At 44.1% G+C, this 25176-nt stretch overlaps 1 protein-coding gene and 1 pseudogene across 2 annotated transcripts in view; one reads left to right on the forward strand and one right to left on the reverse strand.

Moving 5' to 3' along the window:
- SNAP25 (synaptosome associated protein 25) overlaps positions 1-19235 on the reverse strand; it is a 97905-nt gene extending 78670 nt beyond the window's left edge. Inside the window, exon 1 of one of the 2 annotated variants that reach the window (XM_030558007.1) lies at positions 18939-19235. The gene's annotated coding sequence lies outside the window, so the exon portion shown is untranslated. The remainder of the gene's footprint in view (positions 1-18938) is intronic. The other variant, XM_030558005.1, reaches the window with a different exon arrangement.
- LOC115649441 lies at positions 2826-3496 on the forward strand (annotated as a pseudogene).
- Positions 19236-25176: the final 5941 nt, after the last annotated feature.

Genomic DNA, 25176 nt, shown 5'->3' on the forward strand with positions numbered 1-25176 from the left:
CTCTTTTTTTCAGTGCAAAATAAATAACAGTTCTCCCATTTCCCCACTTTCTCTCACTTTTATTTATTTTTTTCCACTGAAAACAAGACAAAGAAGTAAAAAAGGAGAGAGAAAAATACTGTTTTTCCTGCTGAAATGAAATGTTTTGGAGTTTTTGAGGAAAAAAAAGAAAAAATCTTTTTACATTTTGCATTGGAAAATGAACAATTTCATGAAAAAAAACTGAATGAATTTTGTTTTAAATTTGTCATGAAATATTTACCTTTTTCCAGCCAACTCTAATTACTGCTAATCAATTGCTCTTGATTCTCTGCGCTGCTGTAAGATTAATTCTTAATGAGACAACTTACTAACAGGTTTGGAACAAACTGCAAGCATCCCAGGCCCATCTTCCTTATCACAGCTCACTGGAACTTAAAGGCTGCAAAGACACCTGCACTGGAAGATTGTTTACAGCTACAGATTAAGGACCATACTGTCAATCCCTTCCGTCTCGGAATGTTGCAAAGCCCGCTCACAGTAAGCGGATTTTGGCTTCTTTCTTTGTGTAATTGCTCTATTGTGCCTATATTTGCTTGTTGATATTTGGGGGGCATTTCCTGGGGAGGGGAGGGTCTTCCACCTTTTTTTTTTTTAAATTTCCCTCCGGAGAGTGGATTGGCTCTTGGCTGTGCAATCCTCTTCTCTGCGCATGAGCACACTGCCAATAAAAAGCTTAGAAGCCTGCTTTGGGTTTGATTTTTCCTTTTGCTTGCGGGTCGCTGCCTTGCTTACTTCAGCCATGTGGCACTGGGGCACTAGGTGTGGGGCTGGTTTGTGGTATGGGTGTTCCAGGAAGGTTTGTGGTTTGGGTTACAGAGGAGGTAGGGGTGGCGGGGAGGAACACTGCTGCGCAGTTAGTCACACAAATAGTTTTTAACAGCCTGGAAGTCAGAGTCACAAGGTCGCTACTAAACATAATCTTCCAAATAGCTATCATCTTCTCTAATGGAACTACACTGTGACCTCGTCCAGACTAACCCGCGGCATCGGCGGGTTAAAATCGATTGCTCGGGGATCGATATATTGCGTCTAGTCTGGACGCGGTGTATCGATCCCCGAGCGCGCTTACATCGATTCCGGAACTCCATCAATCCGAACGGAGTTCCGGAATCGACACGGAGAGCCGCGGACATCGATGCGGCGCCGTCCAGACTGGTGAGTACCTCGATTTTAGAAATTCGACTTCAGCTACGTTATTCTCGTAGCTGAAGTTGCGTATCTAAAATCGATTTTAATTCCTAGTCTGGACGTGGCCTGTGAGTGACTGCTTACCAGAGCAGCTTTATGTGATCACCTCTATTATATGCACTTTTTAGTCTCTTTTTCATTTTGTATCATGGTTTCCACTGAAGCAACACTTTAATTCAAAGCCTTTTCCCAAAACACGTCCAGGATTCTGTACAGATATCTATGTTTGCAGCCTTAGAAATATGATTCTTTTTCCATCTCATCTGCTTTTTCAGTTAAAGAAAAAGTCCAATTTTTCCCTTGTGACACTTACACATGGTGACTTGCTTTGATTTCCTGACTGAGAGTTGTATAGGAAATGTGCATTTCCAAGGAGTAGATGGCAATATTTACCACTTCACTCACCAGTCTCTCTCTCTCTGTTTAAGAAACAACTACGCTGCTATTATACAAAGGTTGTACTCTGCAAACATTGGCTTCCTGCAGACATCCATGTATATGTAAGTTGGTTCCAGCTGTGCCAAAAACTAATGGCACAAGGGGCTAATTCACAGATGGGAAACTTGATGTCATGCAGACATGTAGCTGGATTTTGTTTAAATCTGCCAACTATGCTGTAGTTTATGCCTCTAGGCATAGTCCTGAGCAAGGGGTGATCTACACACTGCATAGTGCTTCGTAGACACCCGTCAGAGTCTTCTCATTATACTAACAAACCCATCTGGTTGGGTAGAAGCAACACATAGTGTCTTTGTTCACACAAGTTAGTAAGGATATAAGAATATCAAAAGACAAACAGACAACCAAAACCCCAAATTCTACTTCAGGCAAACATACAGGCCCAAATGCTATATTACCATCACTAGCAGAGCAGCGGGGAATCTTTGTTTTGACAGGATGCATAGCTCTGTGGAGATCATGTTTAGCAGAAAGGTCTTGGGACTCTGCCTTGTAGGTTCTGTAAGGTTTAGGGCTAAGGAAGAGAAATTCTGGAAGTTTACAAGCATCTGTCCAGGTCTCTTTGTTGGTCAATGCACTGGCCAGTTTAGGAAGCAGTCTCAAGGGATGCCAGCTTCATCCTACCAGGCCATAAAAATGCTTTGCAAAGCTAATTGCCTAATGCCCAAAACAACACACTGAATTCAGCGGGAATCCTTCTGTTGACATCAGTGGGAGTTGGCCCACACCCCTGTGATGAGAGAGCAGATATTTCTAGGAATCTGGCTGAATAATGGTGACCCCAGATTATGATGCTGAGCTAAAGTAGAGGATTCTGATTAAGCCAGAATTGAAGCTAAAATCAGACCCAGTGGGAGAGAGCCCTGTATACCCTAATAGATTAATACCCTTTAGAGGCTCCATTGCCAGAAATTCAAGTATTAAAGATTTTTACTAAGTATACATAGTGTTTTTTTGGAACAATATCAGTTTCCTAAAGCAAATTATCCTGGGCCCTATTATAATAATATTAACTGTAGGGTAGAGTGTTGCAACATCAGTGAACAGGCTGGATTATGGTAATCTAGTGCCCTGGAATCTCCCTGAACAAGGCACTCAGAACACGTACCAAAACCAGGAAACGAGGAGACGATTGTATGGGCAGTGGATGGAAGAAGCAGAAAAAAAAAAAGAACAAAGGGAATGTGATGGTTGCGCTGAACAAGAGTCACAACCATCTGCTTTCATTCGAATAGGACACCACGACCAAGGAATGCAACAGCTGAATTTGGAAGGAAAGAACTAGTGCATGGCCAAAACATAGGACCTCTCTGATTCAGACAAGAGAAAGCACTTCATGTTACCAGTAAAAACATTCTCTGGCAATAGTGACATCAGTGTGTTCCTCAGTGAATGGATCAAAGTCATCTCCAAACCTTCTAAAAAGAAACAATAACTGAAAAATGCAGACTTATGTATTGCATCAGGGACAAAAGTGGCACTATTTAATAGACTTCAATCCTGAACAGGTAGCACCAGATACTTGCACATAGAGGGAGAGGAATTTGCAGGGAGAGATGGCTCCATTCATTATGGACAGACTGTCAAACTTGAGTGTTCAGATACTGGCATGGCATTCTCAAGACTGATTATTTGAAAAATGAATAAAGAGACAGCATTAGTGGAGGCAAAAGATCCAGCATCGCAGCTCCATAAACGTGTATTCTACCTTAAAGATACAGCAAGAATGTACTTGTGCCTTTCCCAGGAGAGAATAATCCAGTTTCACAGTGACTTTGGCAATGGGGATCAAACCTGGGACCTCTGATCTAAATGGCACATCTTTCTTAGCCAAGGCTGTAGCAGGCTAATCAGTTTCTAAGGGGTGACAGAGTGCCTGTCCAAGCAAGCAGGAGTTGCCTATAAAAATCAACAGTTTATATATCTACCTTACCAGACATTAAGTACCGATTCCTGCAAACATCCTCCTTACAGAACTCCCTGTGAAGTCCATGGGAGGTCTGAGTGGCAGACAGATTACATACTTAGGTCCAAAAAAGGAGGTTTAGGAAAATGTCCCTGGAATATTTTGGCTACAAATGGAACATGCACGCACCAAACAGCAGGATAGCCCCAGCCTCCAAATGTGTGGATCCAACTGATTGCATCTGCCAAAATGGGCATGCGCCGATTTGAGTCTGCACATAGTCACATGCAAAAGCAAACTAGATAGGTGGGCTTCCAGCTGCTCATTCTGCATGTCCAGATCCAGCTGTTGTGGCTCCACATGAGATGCATGTCTAATTTTGCATGCAAAGCAATGGGCAAACCCATTCAGAGGTGGGTTGGTGTTGGCTAAAATTTTGACTCCATTTTTTTACTCGGGATATATGGTAAATTAGTCTAGAAGGGAAAAAGGCCAGAATGAATAATAATAAAACCTACTGAGCAAAACAATGTACACAATTTAACCACAGTAATCTAGGAAGTTTGTAACCCAAACACTACTCCTTATTTAAACATAGGTCCAATAGTAGTATAGCCACAGAAACCAGGTTGCTAGCAACAAATGAAACACTAACCATTTAGAAACGATATAAATAACATACAACTAGTAATTGTCATTGCACATGCATTGTATGTAGTGGGAGCAATCAGCATGTAAAGATACACTCAATACAAGAAGATTTCTTTGTCCTTGTCTCTTGCTGTTTACAGTCTGGATGCCTTGCTAGATAATTGGGAGATGTACAATAAGACTTTGAGGTGGGATTTTCAGAATTTCTCAGTACTAGCCTGGGTGGTATGGATCAGCATTGACATCGTACTCACCATCAGTACCCTGTCTGGGGTGGAGAAGCTAATGATCCAACCAGCAGACCAAATTTGGTGATGAATCCTGGTCACGTGCCACTTGAGACAAATTGTGCATACCCTAAGAAGTGCTGGCCTAACTGCTCCTGTTAAAGCCAATGGGAATTGGATTGCAATGGAAGTGGAGTTAGACCAATACTGAGTGCTTTGAAAATCTTGCCTTTAATCACTATAGCAGAAACATTCTGCCCATGTTCATTCTCAGTCCCATGGTGCTGTGCAGTGAGATGTCTTCTGGCTGTTTCTCTCGGTTAAAAAGATAGCTTCTGAGAGCTACCTTTTTTTTGTAGGAGAACTGTGCAATACAAGAAAAGCCTCAGGAGGACATTTTGAGAAACAGCAAAGAATAATAGGACTCTAGAATCAACTTGATAAGGAAGAATGTAATGATCAAGTTAATGGATGGTGCAGAGAAGAGCAGTGGAGTTCAGTAGAGCATAGGAGTGGATCTGAAGCAGAAATGGAAGGTAACATGGAAGAATGAATCCTGGGGCAGCCACAGAGGTCAGTGCCTAATCCATGGAACAAAGGTACCATGACAAAAGGATCTTCTGTATGTGAGAAATGAGCAGAGAGGACGTCAGAGAGAAATAGAGTAATCAAGGCAGAAGGGGGAATGAATTGCTGAGGGCCAGTAAGTTAGAGGAGAGAGCTAGTACATCAAATATCTAGCCAAGAGAGAAGGAAAGTCCAGTAGTTGGCTCTCAAACAGGACATGCAAGTCTACCATCTACCAGTTGAGGAGGAAGGTGTGACTTTGCACAAGGAGTGTATTTTGAAAAGATCAGGAGAATACTTTTTCTAACCATCTGAAAAGGAGCAGCATCAAAAAACCAGCTTCATTTCCTCCTCCAGAGGTAATTTAAAAAAAAAAAATCAGGACTACAAAACACCATTTCCACCTCCCACAGTCAATGTCCAAGATGCAAGATCCTCCAACATAGGTAACAAGTTTATTAAAATTACAAGTAATATCATGACATGTACAATGTAATACAACTAACCATAAGCCATGATGACATTTTTATGGACTTTTAAATCTATGGATAAAACAGGAAGGCAGGGGTCATAGCCAATCAAACCAAACCAACCCCAAAAATGACTGCAATTCATAGAACTCACAAAGTTGAGCCAATTTGTCACCAGCTCATTTGGTTGTACAGTGTCCCCCCATTTGCTACCCTTCATCTGCTTGTGTCTTTACACTGTAAGGCCCTCAAGGCAGGGATTGTCTTTTCTAGAACGCACCAAACACAATGGGGCCCCTGATCCTAACTGGAACTGTGGGGTGCTAACACAACATCAGTGTTTACTACTATCACAGTGATGTGATCTGGAGAAATGAGAATAGGGTTGAGATTCAGGCAGTTCTGAGTTGTACTACTGGTTCTGCCACTAAACACCATATGGCCTTGGCAAGTTACTTCACCTTTCTGTCTCAGTTTCCCTATCTGTAAAATAGGGGCAATCCTAGTAACCTACCCACCTCACAGGGCTGCTGGAAGGATTAGTTGGTTAATGTCTGTACAGTGCTTTGATCATATAAAAACACGTGTATTATTATTTAAATTTCTCCCCTTGGATCCATGAGTCCTTCTCTTCTTATGTGTGTGGCTCCCTCACTGACATCAATAGGGGTAAAGCACTGTGGAAGAGAGGGTTGCTTTTTGCCTTACGTTTTCAAGAAACAAAAAGGCTACACAGCTGATGCCCTCTGAGAACCTGAAGTGCCACTAGCCTGTTCTATAACCATCTGCCAGATTGCTTGATATACCAGCATTAAATGCCGCAGGGGCTAATCTGGCCATTTGGACACTACAGTAATGAACATCCACTTCACTGTCCATGCAGTCCTTTTTCATTCTTAGTCATTAACGTGTTAAATAGTAGCATTGTCACATTCAGCAAATGATTCTCAGAACACGACCTGTGAAAGTTAGCTACCTGCTCCCAGAACAACAGCCTCATAGTATTAAGAACAGTCAATCATTGAGAAACGAACGACTAGAAGATCTGATGACTGCAAAATCCCCTGCTAATAAAGAAAATAACTTTAAAGAGGCACCGAGCTGTCCCTACTGTGTTACATTAATGAAGTTGTCTATATAGCATTTTAAATTATACTCAGCACATTCTCAAAGCCTTAAGAGATTTTTTTCACACTGTCTTTTCCCTGATGTACTCATCTCAAAAATGTACTAAACTGACAGGCCTCCACAACAAAAGCTACCACATCTGAGAACCATCCAATCTGGCATTAAAACACCCTCTTATGGTAGGAGACAGAAATGTTTTTCAGCCAGGGCAGAAGTGGGTGGCAGAACCCAAGAAAACATTTCTTAATGCTAAAGAGGCAAGGTGGGTGAGGTGATATCTTTCATCGGACCTACATCTTAATGCTAAAGATTTTAAAGAAATCCATGAAAAGGCTGTGCAGAGATAATGTGTATATTTCAATCATTTTCATACAGGTGAGCAAATACTGGGAATGTTTTCTGGTGGATATTTGCTGCAATTCAACAGTGGATTTTGATTTGTGTTCACACCCCTTTTAGGTTTGCTTTCTGAGAGCCTTCAAGCATTGGCGTGTCACGTGTATGAATACTTGCAAAAAGCAAATGTTAAGCTCAAATGCTCACAGAAAGAAAATTTCAACTTGTATATTCAACTGCAGTGTTCTCAATTTGGAATTTGCACTGTGTCAGTTAGTCAGGGCTGGATCCGTAGGTCCTGATTCTTTCTTACACAAATGGGTTTAACACCACTGTAACTCCATTTAAATTAGTGGCATTAACTCCTGAAATATACCAGAGTGAGATCAGAATCAGACCTATACATATTTCATCCTATTTTTCCCTTCCCCCATTAGTTTTTCCTTATGCAACCATGAATATAATACATTCCTAGCAATATTTAATAAAAGTACTTTGTCTTGCTATTGCACCTTCCTTCCGACATTTTCAAAAGTGGCTAAATATTCTGGGTGTCTCAACTTTTGGGTGCCCAACTTGAGACAATTTAAAGGGGCCAGATTTTAAGAGCACATGTATGCTGCACTTTCTGAAAATCCATCCCCTTTAAAATGTCTCAGGGTGCCAAAAAGTGAGGCAGACAAAACAAAATCACTTTTTGAACATGTAGGCCAGGGGTCGGCAACCTATGGCACACGTGCCAAAGACGGCAAGCGAGCCAATTTTTAATGGCACGCTGGAGCCTGCCAGGACTCCAGCGTGCCACTAAAAATCCTGCCCAGCCCGGTGCGCTCTCCTCTGCCCTCCACTTCCACTGCGGGGGCAGGGGGCAGAAGCATAGCCGTGTGCACGGGGTGGGCAAATGGCCCCACTCTCCCGGCATGGCAAGCCGCTGGGTCCGCGCTCCCAGGCTGGAGCGCGGGGCTGAGCACAGAAAGCTACTGGCCCCTTCCCCGCCTTCTCCCCTCCCCTGGAGCCCTGCTGCCGCGTGCAGCGCTCTGGGGGTCGGGGCTGCATACTCCCACGGGCAGCGTTTGGCTCCGCTGGGAGACAGACACACTCCCCGCTCACCCAGAGGGGCGAGGCTGTGTGCTCCCGCAGAGCAGTGTACCTAGCTCTGTGTGGAGCCTCATGGTAAGGGGCCTAGGGCTGGGGGGGTCGGATAAGCGGTGGGGGCAGTTAGGGGACAGGGAGCAGGGTGGGTTGGATGGGGGGGAGTTAGAGGTGGGGGGGTTGGATAGGGCAAGGGAGTCCCAGGGTTTGTGAGGGGGCAGGGGGTGAATAGGGGTCAGGGCAGTCAGGGGACTGGCAGCAAGGAGGGTCCTGGGGGGGGAAGTTATGGTGGGGGGTCTCTGAAGGGGGTGGTCAGGGGACAAGAAGTAGGGGGGTTGTATGAGTTGGGAGTTCTGGGGGTCCTGTCAGGAGGCAGGGGTGTGGCAAGGGGTTAGGGCAGGCAGGGAGTTGGGGGGTTGGATGGATCGGGAGTTCTGGGGGTCCTGTCAGGGGGCAGGGAGTGGTTGGATAGGCATGGGAGTCCCGGGGGTCTGGCTGCTGGCCTAGGTGAACAGAACCCCAGACCAGCAGCGGGCTGAGTGGGCCGGCAGCGTAAGATCAACATTTTAATTTCATTTTAAATGAAGCTTCTTAAACATTTTGAAAACCTTGTTTATTTTACAATATAACACTAGTTTAGTTATATAATATATAGACTTCTATAGAGAGACCTGCTAAAAAACATTAAAATGTATTACTAGCACGCAAAACCTTAAATTAGAGAGAATAAATGAAGCCTCGGCACACCGCTTCTGAAAGGTTGCCGACCCCGATGTAGGCCATTATTCTCATTTTTACAGATGAAGGAAATGAGGCTCAGAGAGTCAAAGTAACTTGTCCAAGGTCACACACAATTAGCATGTGACAGACCCAGATCTGAATTTAGATTTCCCGATTGCCAGTCTTATGCTTTAATTACTAGACTAGGGTTCCTATAACAAAATAGTTGGTACACACAGGCCCAAATTTATTTTAACAGCAATTTTGTTGCTTGCATTTCCTTCAAGAACAAACTATTGCAAACAGAGATGTTTGTGTCTAATAAATTAAGAATAAAATTTCACTGTTCACATGATTTGTAATATATTGGATAGTCCAAGAACCAAACTCTGAGCTTTAACAGATGTAGGGTATATTTCTGAAGCACTCTCTCCAGCTGATCAATTGCAATTCCCTGCTTTCTGAAGAAAGGAACTTCTCCTATTTGCCTTTGAAATAATAGGCAAAATTCCTACCGATAGGAATGAAGGCAGGATTGGACCTAAAATATTAATACTGACAAAAAACAAGGCAAAGCAGAATGCAAATTAATCCTGTAGATGCAACTAAAACCTTTTTTCAGGAATCAGTTTGCAATAGCTTTCCTTTAAAAAAGGTTAAGTATATGAGCAACATTTGCATATGATGTATCTTAACCCTTGAGTCTGTTGGGATACACATGGTATATAGCAAGTAAAAAGGCACGTATTTGTTTAATTTACAGTAGAAATCCATAATGTTAATTTGTTTTTGTTTTAAAACATTCATCTATGAATAGTCATTCCCCTTTTGACAGATCAGTTCTGTTGTTCAAATAGATTTCTACTGTAGGTCAAGCAAACTCATAAGCAGAGTGATAAATTGGCATGTGTACTGGTGTCATTATAAACTGTGATTTCCTTGGGGGAAAAAATTAATACAAGCAATTCACGTATTTTACAAATGATTGATTTATTTGTATGAGAACAAATGAAATGACCTGTTTGGGTGCACTCATATCACAACCCAGAGAAACATTCCTCAGAATTTCTTCTAATTTAAAAGTATTTCAGATCCACAAACATTATAAAGAATGGCAGCAGCTGAAGCTATATAGTACTGAGAGCCTTTAGAATACACCCCACTCTGATATCTATGTGCCTGATCCAAAGCCCACTGAAGCCCACTGGTGTGTTTCTGTTGACTTCTGTGGGCTTTGGATCAGCCTCTGCAAGAACTGAAGATGTACACCATCCCTCACGAAACACTCCACACTTTGCAGAATCAGGCTATCATGGTATTAGATTAAAGCAATCAGCATAGAATTACAAATATGCCCTAGCAAATGCTCTGTAGCATACTGGTAAAATATATGCAGTGCTTCTGTAGTGTTTTTAGCGGTAATATGCACCTCCCTGTTAATTGGTAGGTTTTGGAGCAAGAAATGGCAAATCGTGCATTAATGTCAAAAATCACATATGTAAAACATCCTTCTGTAATCATGGGCTAGCAAACACATTTTTGTTATTAGCAATTACACACAACTATGATAATTATAATATTGCCTCTACTAGTATATTTAGGGCACTATAATTTTGCCATATTAAAAACAGAAGGAAAACTATAATTATAAAAAAATACATATAAAATATCAGTTCCCTTGCTTCCTGTTAGAAATGTATTCAATGATACATTTTTTCTACTTCAGCCCTCCGACAGCTGAGTCACGCTGCTGGTATAATGAGAACTGGTGGGAGTTAAAGGGTTAAATGTATTTTTTTTTAAAGATCTGGTAATGTGGCAGTGATACAGATTATCATTTAGAAGATATTTGTCAAATCTTAATAACGAAAAATGGCAAAACTGAAGAATTAGACAGGACTAAAACTGACATGGAAAGTCAACACAAGGAATCAAAATGCATTAACCTTTCTAGAGGAACAGATTTACTTGTGTATGCATGTATTTATAGAGTCCTAGGGTCAGATTCTTGTCTCTGATTTGACCTTCTGAACACTTGGGTAAATCCAGCGGCATCAGCTGAAACTCAGATGGATTCACATCAGTAACTGAGAACTGAATCTGGCTCATCGCCATTAACCTCATTAAAAACGTTCAGCTGATATCATATACCACAAGACTGCAGCAGAACCCCAAACTGAATTATAATCTTATTAATCGGTATAGTGTGTGTATATTTCTTCACCGTCATTTTCTTCCTACCATCATCATCATCACCACCATTTATAAGAAATATAAACTTTTCCAAATCTTTCTGTTAAAGAATAATATTTGAAACTTCAACTTCACGAAAATGTTAATGCAAAAAGAGTAGGATTTTAGGACCAGATTTTTAAAGGTATTTAGGGGCCCAACTCCCAAGGAAATACCTTGAAAAGTCTGGGCCTCCGAGCCTATGACTAAACTACCAATGCATTTAAAACTCAAGAGCAGCTATTGACTGAAAAAGAATGTTGTGGCCAGACTGTTGATCAATTTGAGCTCTGTTAAGTTACACTAGCTGAGGATCTGGCCCAATAACTAACCATTGCTTGAAACAATAATCAAAGAATAACTGAAAACCTAAGTGTTCCCCAAGTACACAGCCAGAATAGTCAGTTTGGTCAATGCCAAAAGAGGATTCAGCTTCCAAAGGAACAGTGAAACATCCATGATTAATTATAGGTAATAATTGGAGATATACCAACCTCCTAGAAGTGGAAGGGACCAGATCATTGAGTTCAGCCCCCTGCCTTCACTAGCAGGACCAATTTTTGCCCCAGATCCCTAAGTGGCCCCCTCAAGGATTGAACTTACAACCCTGGGTTTAACAGACCAATGCTCAAACCACTGAGCTATCCCTCTCCCATAATTACTTTGTCTCTCTTTTTTTCATTTGGATTAGAATCCGACCTCCTTTCTTGCAGAAGATGAGATACCATATCTATCATTAGCATTGAAGAAAAGCTATAAAACTTTAATAAATGCTATTCTTTTTAGGACTACAGCATAACAATACATTTCAGATGAGGCATACACAGATCATTCTGTTGGCCCTTTTAAAATTTAAATTGCTAAAATGTGCAACAAAGCCCTGTTGTAAAGATGAATGGTGTGCACAGTTTCCATTAGGATAATGTATTCAATCAGTAAATGTTGCACTGGGGAATGGTATCTTTTAGTTACCTGTCCATCCCCTGCTCTCATTATTAAGAAGTTAAAATATTGATGGCCTTATCATTTAGGACCTCATCCAAAGTCTACTGAAGTCAATGGGAGGTGTCCTTGGATCAGGCCCCTAGTACACTGCAAAAGCATTTCTCTCTTTAGACCATCAACTTAACACTCCTGTGACATTTGACCTCATAGCTGACATTTCATTATAATGTCTGCTGATTCCTATTTGATTATGGTTGCAGACAGCCATGCTCATGACTGAAAAGGTGATTTGGAAATTAATATAATTACATTCTTCAGGCCAAAATGGAGTTCCATTCCAAAATGCTAAAGGAAAGTGGCAAAAGACAAAGGAAAACCTAAAAAACAGACATTTAAAAATGCTTTAGGATAAGAAAGGAGACAAAAATAGCACTGATAATGCAAGGGGCCCTGCCATTTTAGCTATGGAGAATGACTATCATCATCCAAGATCAGGAGAGGGCCAGTAACTTCCAGTCCTATAAATCTGCCTTCAACTACGGAGGAAAATGTTAGAAACAACAATGAGACAGGACAGGGCAAGGTATGGAAAGTTGTGGTCCAATTAAGTATAGACTTCACAAAAAGAAGAACATGAGTAAATACTTTGGAATGAAGGAACAAGCAGGAGTTGACGGGATAACACTATGAATATAATGTATGTGGACTTCAGGAAAACTCTTACTGCAGTGCAATGCAGCAGCCTCATCTGCAAGGCCAATAAGTAAGAAACAGATGGTTATCAAACTTGGGGGTGCTTTGGGGCAATAGTTAGGGATGAAAGGTTGGTGGCTAGATGGGCGAGTACTTTGCTGAGCTACATTTTTTGACAATTTATGGCCAGGGAAGCTCACATCTGACTTTGCTCAAGAGTAGGTCTGCCAGCTCTAGTGTCCCCAGCGGGGTTTGCATTTCAGCCATGGGTGAAGCAATGAGACGTGTACATAAAGTTCTATTCTTAGCGTAGATCCAGAGTCACTCTACTGACAACTGTGGAGTTACACCAATGAGAAACTGGAGGGTCTGAGTGGGAGGTGTCTAGTCCACTGTCTTTAGAGCAGCTCATAAATCTTTAAGATGAAAGATGTTTTATGAAAGTAATATTGGTATCATCACTTGTGTTACACTGCTGGTAAGGTATTCCTTTAAAAAAGTTTTTGTTTAAGATAAAATAGAGACAGACACTAAAAGAATGTTGGTGATCTCTCTAGCGAATGAAGCATCTAGTCGTACACTCCTGTGTGGCCAACAATTCACTGATCTGAATGGGAATTGTGCCCGGGCAAATACTGCAGCATCGGGCCCAAAGGGAATCAGTTACAAAATACAGAAATAAGGCCCCAGCACAGCAAAGCACTTAAGCACAGGCTTAATTTTAGCATACTCTTAGCTCACAGAATTTAAAGACATGCTTGAAGTTAATAATGTGCTTAAGTGTTTTGCTAAATCCGGGATTAAATGATCAAGGCGCAACTATTTCAAATAATATTACAGAGAAGTAAGGGAGAAATTCAACAGACAATATTTAGTGGAGTACCATTGCTAAATAAGAGATGTGGCTAAACTAATTAGCTGCACAGCTTCTTCTTTCTCTGAAATACCTTATGTTCCTGGGCTCAACTGGAAAAGAAACGACTAACAAATTGTAAAAAAAAATTCCCAGTTCGAATTTGGTTGTCTAAGAATCTGACCCTGCTCCCACTGAAATGAATGGCAAACTTCCCATGGACCTCCATGGCGCAAGATCCGACCCTAAATGATGTTTTAATTAAAAAGGAGCCACAGTACTAGTTACTATGCATTGGCTGCACCTTATCAGTACAAATAAGAGTCTTATTAAAAATTGTCTTTTTTTTTTATAGAGAGAGATTTTATTTTCTAAAGGCTGGTCTATGCACAACTTTTGTGTCACTTTACCTATATTGGTGAAGAAACACTTAAAGAGGTACAACCCCTTAGTGTGGATGCAGTTATACTAGTATAAAGGTGCTTATATTGATATAGTGGATTCCCCTAAATTTAGATATAATTAAAGCAGCACAAAAGCTGCATGCAGACCAGGCTTAATTTGCCTTAACAATACAGTGTTACGGCTGGATCCAAAGCTAATTTAAGTCAGTGGGAGACTTTCCATTGACTTTGGAAAGCTTTGGATCAAGTCCTTACTGCTTAAACCTACAGCTGCATGTTTACTCTCAGTTTTAGGGAAGACGCTCTGAAAAAAAATATCAGTTCTTTTTCTCATTAAAGAGAAAGTCCTCAGGGTGATATTTTCGAGAGGACTCAGCATCAGACTAGCTCTGCCCCCACTGAAATTAATGGTAAAACTCCCAAGGAGTTCAGTGGCAACCACCTTAGGCTAATACTAAGCACTTTTGAAAAACCCACCCTTCTATTCACTCCAATTGACACAGTAAGTTAAATAATATTGATCTGATTTCTTCTAGGTGCTAGGCCCCTATAGTTCTCATTGAGTTCGAAGGGAGCTGCAAACAGAGTTCAGCACCTTTGAAAAATCTGGCCATCTATTTTTTTTTCATTTTCTTTCTTTCTTTCTTTTTTTTTTTTGGATGTGTGTCCATCATCCCTTTACAAACTGAGTCTCCTGAGTCATCAAACACGCAGGGACTGTCCTCCTGGCTGACCTCTGTCTGCACTATGCAGAGGTACCAACAAATTTTTGTTTAAAAAAAATGCTTCATTCTCATTTTCACAGCCTGCATCTCTTGGCAATGGGACGGGACATTGTGGAACTCTATTTTGGCAGCTGTGCGTTTTAAAGGTGGAATGCAAGAGTCCCTTGAAACTCCAGAAATGATGCTCCCTTGTCTCTGAATAAATAATAAGACCATCTGTCTGCATAGTTACTCTCATATTTTATCCTCCCCGCACCATTTGGTTTAGATTTGCATTGATGCTGGTGTTTTGTGTTCTGAAGAAATTCCTTCCCCTAATGTTACAAAGAGGTTGCCAAATATTTGGGACTAGGCAGGCAGGGGGCGAGATTTCCCCCTCCCCGCACACACTCCTACTGCAGCATCTTCTTCCTTCTCAGCTAATGCAATTGAACTTAGGAGTCTGGGGTTTCTTTAAAGACACGCAGTGCTCCTGAAAGATTTCCCAGCCATGTTTTTCTAGCATCTGGCAAAGTATTTTCAAATATGATTCGGGCACAAAAAGACAGTAAAAGCAGCTGGTGGGACACTGCGAAAGGGTGTCAGAATGTTTGTGGACTTCAAAAATAACTCAGCCCAGGACCGGATTCCTGACCCTCTTCAGAGAGGCAACACTTTCGTTTCTCCCTTCCCCTTTTCCTCTCTCTCCTAACTCCTTTTGCCTTTCCTGTTCTTCTTTTGCTCGTTTTCACTCCGTTTCTCTCCCTGGATCGGTGTGTTCCCTGCTAAGCACACTGCGGTCTCGTCCTCCCCTCCCTGGCAGTCACACATATCCCATGGCCCCTGAACAGACTTGCTGGACTCCCAGCTCTTGCCAGGAAGGGGCTTCAGTAATATCATTCTACCCTGCCAACCACAGCTCCCGGCCAGAGTCACAGTGCCAGTGAAGGATGAAACTGCCCTCATGTCAGCACTGAGGTTTGAGCCACATTTTCTGCCTCTGGCACTGGCCAGCAGGGAAAAATTACAGTGCTTAATTTGTAACAAAAGAGGTGCCCAGGCTCAATTAGGTTCAGGGGCTCAAGCAATTTTTTCACTTTTATAACTGAGCTGGCAAGCTCAGGGATGGAGGGGCTATGAACTGCCACCCAGAGGTGCTAGGGGTGGAGGGGAGCTATGAACTGCCAAGCCCAGAGGTGCCAGGGATCAGCCCTGCTAGCACAAATTAAATCCTGGAAAATTACCTTCCCTGCAAGGCACTGGCAAAGCAGAGCTCTCCCTCTACCCCTTTGGTAGGTACATTTCCAAGCCCTGCCTGCTCTGCGTAAAACCAAGCTGGAGCATGTCCAGCCTGGAAGGGACAGCAAACCCGTTCTGTCAATGCCAGTGTCACCCACCCAGTGCAGGCAGCAGATAGAACCCAGCCAGGACATGGGCAATTTCCTGCCGGATCCTGCGTTTGTCCAAAGGCTGGAGCAAACCCAGGGTAAGAGGGGCAGGGGGCTCTCCCTGCCTCCTAGCAGCGCTCTTTGATCTCCCACATCTTCAGCGTAGCTGCCCAGTGCTGGGTTTACAATAGTGTCAGTGACGCCATGGAGCCAGGCCCATGCTCAGAAGGGGCCCTGGCCTTCTCTGCTTCCACTACACCCCAAGACCCCGCCAGCCTACTGGGTCCCCCTCCAATTGCTCCTCTTGGCCTGTCCACTGGCCAAGGGCTCCTCTTCACCCCCTGGCCCCATCTGCCGGCTTCTGTCTGCCTCCTGGCTGGACCTCAGTGCCCCTCCAGCTCCAGGCAGTCTCCACTTTCCACCACCTGGGGGCCCCACCTGTCTTCCTGGAGCTGAGCTGCCTGGAACTGGTGCAGAAGCCTAGGCAGTCTCAACCAATTGGGGGAGGGCAGTGTGGGGGGCTTGGCTGGACCCCTCCAGGCAACTGGGTTCTGAAAAAGCCCAGCTGAGGCAACCCTGGCCTGGTTGATCACACCAGTCCTGAGGGGCCAGAGCAGTTCCCCACCCTTGGTCCAGCCCTGGTTGTGCTGCCGGCTGGGAGACAGGGCATGCAGAGTGGGTCTCTGTGTGCTGGGCTGTGAGGGGATGGGAAAGATCTCTGTTAGTGGGGGCTCTGTGTGGGGTGTTGGGCAGCAGTGGTGATGGGCAGGGCGCTGTGCATTTGTGGCACAGTCGGGGGGGTGCTGGGCATAGTGAGTCTATGGGGGCTCTGGTCCTAGGGAATCGGGGGGGGGGTGTTCTGGTGTTGGGCAGCATTGGCCCACCCCAGAGGGGAAGGGACATGCTGGCAGCACAGAGCCAGGCAGGCCATTGTGCATCTGGCAACTGCTGGTTTGTAAATAGTGCCCTTGCACTGGGCTGGGAAGAGCAGGGCCACCCCTGCCATGCCATGCCATGCCCCCGGCCAGCCCCTCACTCCGGGGACCAACCCCCCCATGCCATGCTCCATTGCCCCCAGGGGGGGCTCACAGATATGTTCGGTGCCAGGCCCACAAAAGGTTAATCCGGCCCTGAGCCTGCCTGGCAGATGCAACTGACCCTAAAGGGGTTGGTCAGGGTGATGCAGAGTGAACATGGGATGGGGGGGGGGGTGCTGAGAGCCATTGAAGCAAACTGCAAACCCTGTCTATGGTGGAAACCCCTTCAAGCCAGGGGGTGCAGCAGCCCCCCCTAGTTCCAGCACCTGTGCATGGGCTGGTGGCGTTCCCCTGGAGGCCCTCCCCCCTTCAGCCAGTCTCTGGCGCTCCTCCAGCCCCCCCCCCAGGAGATTGCCTCCTCCTCCGCAGGAGTCAAGGCAACGTGACGTGCATCACCTCGCCCGGGGTTTCCGAGCAGCCCAGAGAGAGACGCTCCCGGGAGCGAGCCCTTAAAACCGTGACCGCCCCCGCCCCCTGCCTCGGGCGCACTGCAGAGCCCGCTCGCCCCCGCCCGCGCGCTGCGCTCCTGCCCCGGGAAGCGGCCCGGAACCGGGGCAGCCCCGCGCCAGCAGCGCTCCTCTGACGCAGCCACGCGAGAGAGCGGGCGGGACAGCAGCCCTAGGAAGCCGAACCGGCGCTGCACGCCCGGTCCCTTCTCCTAGCCTGCGGGGACGCCCCCTTGCTGACCCCCCCCCCCGCAAAGTTACCCACTTCCCTTGCAACGGGCCTGGGGCTCTGCCCCCAGGAAATGGCAGGGTTTGGGCTGCAGCCCGGGCAGTCCAGCAGATAGCTTACATAAGCTGGCACGCTCTGCTAGCAGAGCTCTGCAGTGCCCAGGCTGCAGGCTTGGACTCCCCCTTCCCCCTCCGGGCGCCCTCGCCTGGGTTGTGTTTCGAACAAGATAAGGGCTCTGCCCCAGCACGACTCTGGCTCAGGACACACAGGGGGCCCAGGACACATCCGCGAACCACAACTACTGCCCGGTCCCTGGTTCGAGCCCCGGATTAGCAATTAACGCAGCTCGGTGCGAGATTGCACCAAGGACAAACGAGCAGTCCGGGGTCACACGCGTGGGCGCGCACACTCGTGTTATGGGGCCCCCGAGCACGGCTCGGCGTGCAAGCCCCTGCGGGGGGAGGAAGGCAGGTACTGCTGGACTCAGAAAGGGGGCGTGGGGTGGAGGAAGGGAACTGGCGAGCAATTTGATTTGGGCAAACGGCTCAGCTGCAGGCGGCAGAGAAAGGTATAAATAAGACCCGGACGGGCGCATCCCCCGGCGTCCCCCCCCCCCCCCAAGCCTGCTGCTGTAGAGGTGGGTGTGGAAGGGCGAGTGAGGCAGGGGGGCACCCCCAGCACTTTGCAGCGCATGTCATAGGGAAGCTGCTCCCTTTGCACCCCCCCGCTCTGCACCGGTGGTCCCCGCCAGCGTCGCTGTCCCAGGTGCTGAGCTGCACAGACCGGACTCTGCCGCTCTCCGAGGTGCTGAACCGGGGCTCTGCCTCTGCGGCCGAGCGCCGCTGTCCAAGCTGCTCACCCGGCCGCCGCTGCAACGGGCACAGGGCGGCTGACCGGGGATGGAGGCTGCTGACCCCAAGGAAACAGAGGCGCAACCTCCTCCTTATTCCCCAAAGGGGAGGAGGGAGGCTAATGCAACCTCTCTCTGTTCTCCTGTCCCCCCAGTGCAGAAGAGCCAGCTCCATAGCCCCTTGGGTGGAAAGGCGCCACGATCAATCCCAGGAAAATAGGGCTTTATAAATAGCTTCGCCCCCTTCCGTGGGCAGAAAGAACCTGATGCGGAGGTTACTGCTCTCCTCCCAGCCTGCAGCAGCCTTGCCTGCCCCGTGCCCGGGGCTCTAGGCAGGAGACAAAGGGCTCTGTCCGGGCGCGCTCCCTTACCTTGGCTTCTGCGGAGTCCGGTGCAGGCAGCCCGGCGGCGGGTTCTCAGCCCCTGGGCTGCGGCTCCTGCTGCGGCTGCGGCTGGGAGGGAAGGACAGTCGCTCCTGACCTCCCCAAGCCTCCTTCTTCAATGGAACCGGAGCTGTGCCCTCATCAAAGATGGCCGTCCCTTCCCACGTCAGCAGCTTTTAATAGACATCTATCAGGGGGTGGGGGGGAGGAGAGGAAGCAGGGGGAGGAGGGGTGAGAGTGGTCTGTGGGAGCCTGAGTCGTCAGAGGCTGCTGCTTGCACTGCAATCCTTTGCATTTCCCCTCCGGTTAATAACAGAGAAAACTGGCCCCAGAATTAGCTCCGCAACCATGTGATGGGCTGTGATCATCCATGTGCGGCAGGCAGCCGCTGGTGTTCTGGGGTGTGTGTGTTTGTGTGTGCGGGGGGGGCTGCTGAGCCAAGCTTTGCTTTAATCATTTGTTTGGAGGGGGAGGGCAGAGAGAGAATGCAGTGGTGATTTGTTTTCGCCAAAGGGGAGGTCCGAAGAGGGTATCCCTGTGAAGTCTCTGGTACTCCATATATGGCCAGTCTACGTGGGCTGCTATTTTTGTATGTGATTTCTTCTTCTTCTTTTTTTCAGAGCATCATGTCAGGGGGGTCTCTATGTATTAATCTGATCATTTTCCCCCTAAAAGCAAAACCAACCAAATAACTAGATTTAAAGACACACGACATAGTTGATCATTTGGGGGAAAGCATCATCAATTAAAACAAACCCACCCCCAGCAGGGATAAAAATGGTTAATCCCTTCCAAGAGAAACAAGGTATTATTTATTATTAATTAATGGAACGATCATTTCAGAGCACATCCTATTTGGAACAACTCTCTTATTTAATTTGAATTTTAAAAGTGGAAAACAAAATGCAGAGAAGAGTCCTTTGGTTTCATACAAAATTTTGGCTGTTTTTAAATAAAGTATTAGGGTCTCCCTCTTGCCATCGACTATAGCACCCATCTTATTCTATACAGATTTATATGATTTCTTATGGAACCAGACAGACCTAAAATTAAAACAAATATCAGACAAGAGGCTTCATTAATTTCCCAGTCTCAGACATTCTTGTAACCAGAAACCATTTGGTAACTGCTCAGTGCACACATTAAATCCTGACACTCAATTCACAGGCTTTTTTAATAAAGTGTGGATAATATTGAGTCAAAATGCAATTCCCAGATTAGGGATAATTCTATGGCATGGTAGGGAAAACCCGGAGAGAGATTAAATGCTATGCAGCTGTATTTGCATCTCCTGTTATGGTTGTCTGCTGGAATGAGTGGGAGAGAACAGAGAAATGCAGGTGATTTCTCCTCCCATGCTCTTTTGTGCCGCACAGAAAAACGTGATTATCGATCGTGCTTGGCAATCGCAGCAGCTCATACCCCCTCCCACAAAAATATGTCCTCGTTTAAATAAGACATCAAAAGTTTGCTAATTATACCACAAATAATTTCTCAGCCAAGAAGGGCTCTCTGATACATGACAGTATCCAGTAGTCTATGCACACGAAAAACAACCGGTCAGGTTTAAGGTTTGTAAGAATATCATATAAATATATTATGACTGTGTAGATCTCAAGTATCCAGTTAAGACATTTGGACAAATATCCCCTTTAAAACTAATTAATAAGAAGATTTATTAACATCAATGCCAATTTTGAAAAGCAAGCCATTTTCCATCCAGTTTGTGTTTGTATTAACATTATCTATTGTTTTGAGTAGGTAAAGATTCCAGATGTCTAGATAAAATCCAGAATGTCAAAAATCCAGAGTCTGCAGATACATTTATTATGGTTTGTAAATTATCAATACAAATCTAAAGTAAAAAAAATTAAACAGTCTATTAGACTTTTTGAAATGAAATTTGATTTCCAGTAGAGCAATGCTAATCATTATGAATAATATGCAATAATTAAGATTAAAGAGGTGGAACAAAAGGCAAGTTATAAACTGCTGCTTTGCTTAGGTCAGTAGCACTGCAAAATCCTGGTTGGTTTTGGATTCATTCCAAAGAATGCCTTTGAGGAGCATTACAGTCCATTAGAATTAAACCCTGGATGAATTTGGTCCATTATAACAAAAGTAGGGGGAGGAGACATGGAAACAGTGCTGATGGCAACATAAAATTCAGTTCTAGAAAAACTAAAAAAGTCCAACAGCAGCCTTTGTGACCCAGGAGAAAGGAAGGAGAAATCCATACAAAATGTGCAAAAAGTGAGATGTCACAGATGGGGAGTATCATTATGCAGACAAAAGCGTTACTACGAGGTCAACTGTAAGAAAATTGGATTGGGATATAAAATGAGCTTTCAAGACCCACTGAACCACACACATATTTTAATAAAACAAAGTGAGACCAAATAATTAACTAGACCATGAGCAATGACCAGTGATCCTAATGAGAGTAACTGTCTTGTGTTTATGTCTAAAGTTATATGGGTAAGGGATACGTTATATGTTGTTCTCAAAGGTGGAATAATCTGTTCTGAGAGATACAAGGAGGCAGCCTTTTGCAGCCAAGCACTAAGAATTCTATTGAAAGAAATGCTACTAAGCAAATTTTAGCTGATTCAGGAGCACTCGTCTGATACTTGGTTTTCAAAAAAATGAACAAGTGGGATGCATGCCAGTTTATCACCTCTTTATGATAGTACTTAAACATTGATTTCATACTAAGTATGAGAATGGATAGAAACAAAGCCTAAAAACAAGGTAGCAGGAGAGACGGAAGATAAGAACCGAAATTTGGTTGAAGAATGATTCAGCTCCCTCATCGTTATTCAGGAAAATATTCAACAAGCCGAACAGCTAGAACATGCAGGCACAATCCATGAGTAATGAGAAAATGAACATGCTTTGCTGGATGCAAATGTACATTATATTAACAGGATTCCTACGTTATTGTCAGCCAGTCTACTGAGGATATTGAATGTAGAACCTGTAGCAAATTGATAGTGTGAAAACCACTTTTGTTTCATACACGACACAAAGCTTTCATACATCACTCAAGAAATCAGAAAGATTTCTAGGTTTAAATAGTGGAAGTTATCCAGCTGGTTAAAAAAACTCAAAACAAATAATCTCTCTCTTCATCTGCAGCATCCAAAAATGCTTGTGTGCTGCAAGAGTATGCTGGGTAGAATTTTTAACAAGGAGGTTTTATATTTTGTGATTGATATATATATACACACACACACACCAGTGCCCGTAAGACCTGATCCAGAGCCCACTGATATATGCCCACATTTTCCAAGCCTAGAAATTTTTGAAATGCCTTAAACAAATATCCTGTTGATTGATTGATTGATTTGTGCTTGAAAATATATAGGCTGGTAATAGAGTCTCCTGACTTACTTGCCAAAATAGAGAGACAGTTTTTCTCCTTTGGAATGTGAATTTTCACAGAGGATTTGAATGTTTGAAGACACACGGGCTACCAGTTTCCAAACCTGGGTGCATAAAATTATGCATCTAAATACATATTTTGGCACCTAGATGGAAGTGGCCGACTTTTCAGAGCTGCTAAGCAATAGGAGCTGTCAGTGCTCTGAAAATTGCGCTATTTTTATTAAGGTTGTCAGATACTGCCTTAGGTGTTTAACTTTATACATCCAAATTTGAACATTTTGCCTATAGCGAGTAATGTCTGTGAAAGAATAGCCATTCAACTCCCCTTATTTTTAACTGTCTCGTCAATATGATGAACCACTTACATTTGATTTGTGCCTGATTATTAGAGGAGCTGAGCATTACCATGGGAGATGTGAGTGATCAGGACATCTCAGGATCAAGACCTTTACGTCCAATTTATAGCCGCTTTGTATCTTACATTGAATTTGTCGGAGAGACATAAATGAGAGTAGCAACTACCTACAACAGGCTGCATTTGATTAAATTTTCAGCCCTGACTAGATCTGAGCTGCATTGTTTTCACACCTTCAGGATTTACAGATATAGACCAACATAGTAAAACCATATTTTTAAAGAGTGAATCTGTAATTCTACCCAGCTCATTTGCATACCCAAGATCCAATTCAACTTTATTTGGTGAAGATTTAAAATGAAAGAGATTTAAAATGAAAATTCTAATGTACAGTGTGATCTAATGCCCAATGAAATCAGTGAAGAGATTTCCATTGACTTCGCTGGACACTAGCTAAAAAAGAGGAAGGGCACTCTAGTAACTAGGGCACTAGCTTAGAACTTGGGAGACCCTGGTTCAAGTCCCTGCTCTACCATGGACTTCTTGTGTGACCTTGGGCAAGTTACTTAGCCTCTTGGTGCCTCAGACCACAATATGTAAAATGCACTGTCCTCCTTCCCAGGGGTGTTGTGAAAGTACATTAAAGATTGTGAGCAGTTCAGATACTATGGTAATGAGGACTACATGAATCCCTAAAATAGACAGCTAGTTCTGGTCCCTAGTCTCGCCATCCCTACTCAGGCAAAGCTTCCAAAGACTTCCATGGGAGATATGTGCTCAAATGAACTGTAGGATGAGGACCTTACCTACCATATCATTGCTAAGATAATTTCAATATGGAAGACTATAGACAAGAGTGACAAGGTGGGTGAGGCAGTATCTTTTATTATAGGCGAGAGTGGTATTAGTTCATAAATGGCAAAATTTGCTTGTGGTGTGGAGGGAAGGTCAGCACAAACTCCTCAGCTCCCAGGCCTCACAAAGCTGCTCCATGGGGGTTCCCTTGGCAGGGACAATTACACCAAGCCCACGGCCCAAGTAACTTGTCCAACTAGCATGAATAGCAGCTGTGGGGGGTGGGAGGGTGCTGTGTGGCAGCCCTGCGTTGGGAATGGATTTCATGCCCCCAATTACTCTGAACTCACCCTGCACAGGGTCTGGATACACAGGCTCAGTGCAGACTGGAGTGACTTTCACACAGACAGTAAACCTTTGTAATGAAGGATTGCTGGTTGAATATTTACCAACGAAATTAGTGCATAGTGGTAGATCTAACTTAGAGCTTTCCAATGATGTTAAACTTCAGCACTGGTTATTCAATATTTCTCAAATGCAAATAAACACATAAAGGAGAAATGACCCTAATGCAATCAAAGCAATGCCGGCACACCATCAAGACAAATAATAAACTACTCATTCATTACTAACATCAAAAGTGGGCTTGTGACAAATCCCACTAGCTATTAAGGGAATGATATACACTGATAGATGAGGAAAGGCAACATTGCTCTCTATTTCTCTCTGTTTTATTTAAGAAGTTGTGGAAAGAGGTGTGTGTGTGCGTGTATGTGTGTGTGAGAGAGAGATGTTTAAAAATCTACCATTTACGATAAAAGAAATAATATTTTTATTATAAATTCTTCTCCTTTTATGTATGGGGCTTTAACATGGGACAACATTTTCCAAAACACCCAAGTGACTTAGGCACTTAAGTCCCATTGACAGTCAACAAGATTTAGGCTCCTAGGTCCATAGGTGCTTTAAAAATGCTTACCCATAATCAGTTTTCAACTTTCGGTGATGGGGCAGGAAGGCTCCAAGCTTAACAAACAGACTTTCAAAGGCTGGAAATTCCGATAAGCAAAAACCTAGAGCGGTGTAGTGGGCTATTATTGTGAATCAATTTCATCATGGGTTTCCTAGGGAATATAAAACGGGCAATGAAACAAAAATCTTATTTCACATGCCTAAACTGAATAATCACGTGGCCATGTGACGGTAAACCTTGCCTGTCCTCACACCGCTTCTTTACCATTTATCACTGTTAAGAACTAATGAAAAGGTTGCACAAAGGGAGCCATTTGCATTTGGACAATAATGTTTACTGGCCTTACAAGCCCCAGGAACTATATTACGTATTCTTGGCTGCCATCTACTGGAATGTTCTCTCTAAATTAACTATTTACATATATACAAACATACAGCACTCCAGTAACAGTCACCCTGGCTGGCTGTGTCAGACCTAGAATGTAGATTGTGAGCTGCCTGGGAAAGAGGCCACATCCTTCCATGCTTTTTCAAAGGCATCATAAATTAACTTAGTAATAAATAATAATCTACTTCTACTGCAGAACCGTAATATTTTAGTGCTTTCCATAAGAGACAGTGCTGTATCCCAGAGGAAGCAACTTTAATATAAATACCAATTAAAACCAGCTGTGATTTGTAAAACAATATGGAAGTGTGCAAGACTTGAACATTTCT

This window comes from Gopherus evgoodei, chromosome 3, assembly GCF_007399415.2.
Source record: "Gopherus evgoodei ecotype Sinaloan lineage chromosome 3, rGopEvg1_v1.p, whole genome shotgun sequence".
In the NCBI taxonomy this organism is placed as follows: domain Eukaryota; kingdom Metazoa; phylum Chordata; order Testudines; family Testudinidae; genus Gopherus; species Gopherus evgoodei.